Source organism: Corvus brachyrhynchos, unplaced genomic scaffold, assembly GCF_000691975.1.
Source record: "Corvus brachyrhynchos isolate BGI_N302 unplaced genomic scaffold, ASM69197v1 scaffold95, whole genome shotgun sequence".
Lineage (NCBI taxonomy): Eukaryota > Metazoa > Chordata > Aves > Passeriformes > Corvidae > Corvus > Corvus brachyrhynchos.
In genome coordinates this window covers 1,371,443-1,379,041 of record NW_008238347.1, presented here as the reverse complement: position 1 = coordinate 1,379,041, position 7,599 = coordinate 1,371,443, and the positions used below count along the sequence as shown (strand labels likewise).

The 7,599-nt window shown below is 47.3% G+C and overlaps 1 long non-coding RNA gene across 1 annotated transcript; it reads left to right on the top strand.

The window, feature by feature from the left end:
* The first annotated feature begins 1,204 nt into the window (after nt 1–1,204).
* Nucleotides 1,205–7,397, top strand: LOC108446965. Its single transcript, XR_001862310.1, has 2 exons — nt 1,205–1,244; nt 1,702–7,397. It is a non-coding gene; the product is annotated as an uncharacterized LOC108446965 (long non-coding RNA).
* Nucleotides 7,398–7,599: the final 202 nt, after the last annotated feature.

Genomic DNA, 7,599 nt, shown 5'->3' with positions numbered 1-7,599 from the left:
AGTGCAGTGGCCCATCCAAAGTACACCTGAAACTTGCCCATCAGGAGGGAAATCTGCTTCTCCATCAGTTCACTCTGATGTGATGGGAAAAGCTGCCCAGGTGGAGATCCTGCAGCCTCCCAGACGATTCCTCCCCTCTCCAGCTCCCGGTGATGTAACTCGCAGTGACAGGCAGGAGCAGAGATGGAGCACGAGGCGTCTGCTGGGAAATGTAAAAGGAAGTTGCTCTTCCGCCACTTAACATCTGTAAATATTAAATGGGCTTTACAAATATTTTCCTTGCTGAAAAATTTAGAGCTTGAAACATTTAAGGGAAGGAAAGAAAAAAGGGTGGGATGAAGGAAGGATGATACTGACACTGTGTCATAGGTTAGCAAGCATAGTCCCGGAAGGGACGTCCTTGCTAAGGGGTGCTTACAGTTTCCTCTGGGAACTGATAGAACCTATCAGCTGGCCAGTTTGGATATGGACAATTCTCTAAGCCACTTAAAGTTGTGATCACCTCTGTTATCCACATTTAAGAATAGGCAAACTCCCCCTCCAAGCTCTCTCTCGTTTCCGGCGCTGGGACAGGTGGCTGCGGGGCCCGTGTGGGGCCAGTGGGCCCGGCGTGAAGCTATGATATATCAGAGTATCCTGTTGTAATTTCATGAAGATATGGGGGGTGGAGTGTTCAACTCGTGAGCAAAAGCACCTGCGCTGAGATAGGCAGATGCTGACGCAGCTGTAATTTCATGAGAAGTTTGGACAGGGAGAGATGTACCAGATGAGGACTTTTGCTCCAAATGGGAAAGGAGAAAACCTCAGTCCCTAGAGATGAACCAGATGAGGACTTTTGCTCCAAACGGGAAAGGAGAAAACCTCAGTCCCTAGAGATGAACCAGATGAGGACTTTTGCTCCAAATGGGAAAGGAGAAAACCTCAGTTCCTAGAGATGCTCCCAGAGATAGTCCTAACGATGAAGATGATGAAGACCCTTTGCTCCCAGGGAAGGAGAAGGGCCTCTGTTTTTGTTTCTGAACGGCTCAACCTTAAAATTGTACCCCAAAAAACTTCAAGAGTGGACCCTTGAAAGCAGTTGCGGGAAAAGCTGCAAGTCGGGGGAAAGGACTCACACGCAGGCAGAGAGACTCCTCTTCCTGAATGGACTGAACAATATTTGGAAGTGGGCGGCTGTCTCGTTGTGATACTGTTTTCATAGCATGAGCAAGAAGAGACTTCTCTTTCTAAATGGACTGAACAAGGTTATTATGGAAGTGGTAAACAGACTGAACATCTTAAGGGTTGTCTTTTTACATTGTCAGTGGGAGAAGGGAGGAAGGTGGGGGGAGGAGGAGAGTTCTGAAGGTGGTATAATTTTTTTCCTCTTTTAGGTCTGTTAATAAACTTCTTTATATTCTTTCAAGTTTGGTGCCTGCTTTGCATTTCTCCTAATTCTTATCTCACAGCAGATAAACAGTAATGAGTATTTTGGACCAAACCACTACACACTGGAAACTTTTTTCTGTGTTTCTTTGAAAAGCAAACACATTTACTTCAGGGTTTTTATTTGCCACATGGGAAGGTAATGCGGCATCAGCTGTTCTGGGATTTGTGGCTTTTTTGCCCTTTCACTTCAAATTAATAATATGGCTGTTTACATCTTTGTATCACTTTATTTTTATTTATTAATTTGTGTATTCTTGACATGGGATTTTGCAGGTCAGGAAGAGAAGTGGCCAGTGATACCCTCGGTGAACAGAACTGCCCTCCCTGCACAGCAAAGGAAGAGCTCATGTCACTGTCCAGCGTGTCCTGTCACTCCATGTCCTTGACAAAGTCCCTCAACAGCTCTCAAAGGCTCCTGGTTGAAGAGGCCACGGCCCCTGGTCCGTTCCACTCCCTTCACAGGGATATGATGTTCTCACCTAAATCAGCACTGGAAGTTTTCCTGGTGTAAATCCCTGTTCCTCCAGGGCACATGAATCCCTCTCTGATGCTGCAGCCTGGAACATCCCATTTCCTTAGAGAAGTGTATAAGTGTAAAAGCAGGGATAGAGCCAGGCAGTGCTGTCCCTGAAGCTCCTAAAAACGCAGGAGCAGGAGGAAGGCAGGAGCGAAGGTGGGACGGATTGTTCGGATTTATGACTACAGACACCACAGAGGTGATAAAGAGCCAGACAGACTCATGTGGAGATGGTACCTGTGTTTGGAACACCTGAACAGCGTCAATCTGATCTTTTATTAAAACCCTCTACTGAATGTATCCATTATTAATTAACTCTGGACAAGAGCCATGTCTCTCCCTGAGCGGGTTCTGAGTGCTGTGAGACTCGTGATGGGGTGAGGAGAGAGGTGAGAACTCGGTTGCTGCCTGTTCGTGCTTGGCTCCAGGCTCTGTCCTCACACCACAGCCAGGCCTGCATTTGGGAATTGCTGTCACAGAGCAAGGGGTCCATATGGATGCTCTCTGCCTGCTCCAGGCTCTGGAATGCCCCTAAGCCAAGGCCCCAGCATGCCGGAACAAGGATTTTGGCTCTTTTATTCGTTATTGCTCTCTTTGTCAGACTGCAGCCCCTCACAGGCAGGACTTGTTTATGTTCCATTTTGTATTTATTTATTCTCATGTTCAATGCTAATAACGGGGAGCTTGAGGACAGACTGTTGGTTCCTATTCCCTACTCACATTTCAATGTCTCCTCTTAGGCGATATCTAAATTAATTCTTTATTCTTTATCCAGCCATGATCACGGATGTTTCATGGAGGAAATCCTGGAGCAGTGACCTGAGTCCTTTCTAAATCAATGAGAAAACTCCCAGAGAATGAAACCTAATCTCTACATAGACTCCCTCCTTAGTCTTAACCACAATTAGGGGTTGATTTACAGCCTGAAGGCTGAGGTGTTTCACCTCCTTGTGTGGCTGCTCTGAACATGTCCTTGCTCCTTGCACAGGAAAGTTTGACAGATGCAAAATTCAGGATTTTAAAAATTGAAATATCTTAAAATCTTTGTACAGTTAGGGTGGGTTTTTTTTCATACTTGCCACTTACGTCCTCTTATAATACACAAACACTTCTAGCACACAGATACTCAGAATTTTTAACTAAATTACATGAGCGTAAATATTTTTGTTACTCCATTGGAACATGAGGGCTTGACACAGATCTTTAGCACTGAAGCACAGTTTTGCAGGCAGCTCCTAGGAAGGGTGTGCAAGAAAGTCTTGTCTCTAAATCTACATTTGAGATGGGAATTTCCCTTTTGTTTTGTGTAGCAGAAGAAACTGAGGGTATCAATCAAGGAAACTGAGGAAATCAATCACCTACTGCTCAGACCCACCTCCAGAGAAGTCTGGAGTCCCACTGAAAAGAAACAGAAAATTAAACTAATCCACAAAATCGAGAAGATGCTCCAGTTCAATGCATGAACTGGGCTTTTTCCTTTTACCTGAAAGGTCTTTGGCAGGACCGAAGTGCAGCCCCAGGTCAGTTACGACTGTTCTTCCAGCAGCTCGGTCCTGAACGGGTTCCTGCAGGACAGGTGTGGAGCAGAGCGGCTCCTGTGCACACCCTGACTTGAGGCAGATGCTGATGTGTTTGGGCAAAGACACACAGGACACCTCTAGCAGGATCATAAAGTGAAGCACAACATCCTCTGGACTAGACTCCTGTTTTCATTCTTAGGTCAAGCTTCTCTGTGTGATTTCTACAGAAAATAATTGATACTAAATGGGAGAAAACCTTCCCTGAAGTGTTTTTGTTGTCGTGTGACCCAGCATTGCAGAAAAAAGTGCTGTTTGATGGAGGCCTGTTTGATGGAGGAGGTTTCACAGCAGCAACAACGTTGTGCGGGGTGGGACAGACACACGGAGCTGCCACTCTGTGCCGTGGGACAAGGTCTGTGCTCTTCCCTCGGGAACATCCCCGGGAGAGCACCGGCAGCGGCTGTGAGGAGTCAGTGTCTGCTGGGATTTACAACTCCAAGCGATGCTGGTGGCTCGTCCCATTCTGGAGCCTGGAAATACAGAAGGAAATGTTGTTTTCTGGAGGAGCAGCTCAGGCCTGCAGGCTGGGATCGTGTGCCTGTCAGCACGGAGCAGATGCTGTGTTTGAAGGAGGGAGGCACCGCGCTGAGCTGTGACGCCTGTACATGTCTGTGTAACCTCGTGAACCATTTCTTTCTCTTTCCCGCAGTTGCTGTGCCGTATTTTCCCAATATTCCCCGTGCTACCATCGTGCTTCCTTTGCAATAGTGTGTTTATTTTCCCCATATGCTAAGACTGAGGGAGTACTGCACAACCCAAATCCCTGCAACGTCTCCCTTTCCTCCTTGCCTGCAAGGAAGGGTGGGAATTCCCTGTGTCCCGAGCTGGCCGGGGGCTCCCCGGGTCCCTTCCCGTCGGGCCATTAGCGGTGCGTGCCCGCAGCCCGGTGAGCGCGGCTCGCAGCCCCCGCCGGGTGGCACTGTGGGAGAGCATTCGGGCCAGCAGCCGCGTCCGAGCGCCGCCACGGCCCGCAGGGACGGACAGGACACTTCGGGGACCTTCAGAGCTCGGAAAATAGGCTGGGCTTGTGGGAAGAGTATCGGTCTCTAACGCAGCCGAGGATGCTGTAAAGGATATTTTAGAAGATCTGCCTGTTGCTACAGCCCTGAAGAGTGCGTTTAGTGCTAATTGACATATGCTTTTAAACCCCGTGAAGCTGTAGAGCTAATGATGAAACCCAGAGTGAATACAGTATTTATGAATAAAACCTCATCACTCGGTGGAAAAGCCTGGGCCACCACTTTGGCTGGGAAGTCAGCACTGCAGGCAGTGATGGACAGGCTGGGTTACATAAACCTTCCCTGTCCACGGCCGTGAGGGAAGGGGCAAAGTGTGAGCAGGAGCTCAGAGATTGCCCTGAGCTGCTCTGGCTGACACATCAGAGGCCACCTTTTAGTCTGGTTATTGTTCTGTATTTCTCAGGACTGCAAGCAAACCCGCTTGTTTTTAAATGCAAATCCTCTTTTAAAAGCCGTAATGTTAACAGGAGACATCTGAAATTCCGAGCCACCGAGGCACGTTCACAGCAGCAGGATAATGAATGTCAGGGTTTGTACAGTATCTCTCACTCACAGCATCCCAGGGGGACTTTGCAGATAATGCCCTGCAGAAGCTGAAACAAAATAACAGCTGGTCCAGGGCACTTTAAAAATGCCATTTTAATTCCAGATCTGCTCTCCCCTAAAGCCACTGGACTGATTTGCCTCCCAGAGTTGAACTAAGCCCTTTGTTTACTTTTGGTCCTTTGAAAAGAAAAGAGAAATGAATTACTGTAGTTTTGTTCAGAACCTCTTGTGAAGACCAAGTTCAGACCTGCCCAGATATCTGCCTGGCACACAGGGAGTGTGGCTGGGCTTCCAGATGACACAGCCTGATCACAAATACTGTTCCAGGGTTCTGTGGGACATCTGGAAATTCCAGATAAGTGTTACAAGGCTTCCAAATCTTGACAAGGCCTCATCATCTGAGCAAACCTGAATAGATTTGGTAACCTGATGAGTGGCAGTAGAGGACAACCCCCAACCCTGTTCACCCTCTGCTCACAGAGCCCCAGAATCAGGAATGTTGATATAAATTGTTTTCTCCCCATGGGTGTGAGGTGCTCAAAAGTCAGGTATTTTACAACGCTTGGATGCTGCAAGCTGAGCCTCCCAGGTCAGGGGATGCAAACAGCTTTTCTGGATAACACAAAGGTAGAAGAACACAAAGTTGTGTCAAAACTCTCTCAAGTCTTTGAGGGGAACTTGCCTAGTGCTCTGTGCTATCAGTCACGACGTGAAAGGAGGTGGAGAATGAGAGGAAGAGAGTTGTCTAGGAAGGGATGGAGGGGGAAGAAAGGAAGCTTGATTGTGAGAAGCAGGACAGAATAGGAATCATGTAAGTGGAACAGGCAGAAAATGAAAATAATGAAGAAAAGGCTGGCAAAGTTTCTTAGAGCTGCAAAGTTTCTCTTCACGTCTAATTTTATTGCAGGTGATTCACAGAAGGCACAGTTAAGGTGGATGTAAATCCCCTCATCCTGCCTGAAGGATTCACAGCTATGAAAAACAACGAACAAATCCAGCAGCACCTGGCTGCTCCAGCAGAGACTGCCCCATGGACACCAGAGTGACCCCTCTGCCTCCAAAGGCATTTTCCATCATGTGGATGGACAGCAGAGCCAGCTGGGGCTGACAGAGGATGCCTTTCAGTGACACCATCCCCATCATCTCCACAATTGTTCAGATTGCTGTTAGTACCTCAAGCAGTGATGCTCTATCCCTACAGACAGCAAACCGAATGAATTTGGCTTTTCTGGCTGTTTTCCCTCCCTGGCTTGTTTTTAATGTGCTTGAGGCCATTCACGGAATGTGCTGAGGGCAAGAGCTGCTTCAATCGCGGCGCCTGTGCTGCTGCTGCCTCTGAGCCAATATAAAAGTCATCTTCCTCGTGTCCTTTTACATCTTGTAGCTTGTGAATCTCCACAGCACTGCTTTAGAGAACAGCATATTCTTTGCCTTTGTATTGTCAATGCTGAGACGCCTCGTTCTGCTTCAGGGGGTTTTGCCAGGGGCCTCTCCAGGGAGGTATTTCCACTCTTGTTCCTGCAAACCACACCAGCAACAGCTGGAGAATGAAAGTCTGAACTCAGAGGGAGGACCACAGCAGCAGCAAAATATAACTTATCCCAGTTCCTAGTGATATCACCGAAAGGATTAAACTTTGCTTAATTCTGCTAAAATCCTAGTGGTTACCAAAAGACTGTGGTTATATTTGGTCCCAGGTTGGATCCAGTGCTCCCGGGCAGGGGCATGGATCTGCTGGCAAATGTGGATGGAGCACAGCTCAGGGAGGGCACAGGGCCAGAGAACTGCTTCCCAAAGATTCTCTTACACCCTGAGTATTAACTGTGCTTTCAAATTTGAGGGGAAGAGAACCATGAGATACATTTGGGTTTGTTTTGTAATTTTTAATCCTCTTTTTCTCTTACACTTGTCCTTATCCACCTTCTGTGAGGGTCCTAAGATAGCACCTATGCCCTGAGATGGTACAGCTGTGAGGAGTATGGAAGAGAAACATCTTGGAAGGCTTAAAGAGAATGACCATGTGATAATGTTGTCCTGCTTCTAATTACAACACTGTGTATCTGCACACTTAGCTGTGTTCTGAAGTGCTCTGCCACCAGACCTGTGCCTGCTGAGCAGCACTGAGCAGGGCTGATTTAAAGGTATTTACTTAAGCAAGTTAGTTGTGTGCAAGCACACTTTGGGGGATAGTTACTCACAAGGCTTTCACAGGACCCTAAAGGCTGCAGTCACTCGAATCCTGTTGAAATTCAGTAGCAGTTGGTTCCTTCTGTGTTTGAATTCAAATAAAGCTTGAACTTGTCTTTACGCTTTATCTCCCTTTCTGTTTAAAATGTACCAGCTGCATTTGACCTTATGGATCCTAAACTCTCCTGGGCCGATGTGAATCTGCAGCACATCCATTACTGCCCCAGAATCTGCTGTTGTTTGCTGGAATTTAGGAGGTTTGCATCCAGGAATATTTTAATCTCTTCCTCCAAAGAACCCTCTTCATCCCCAGGGACACCTT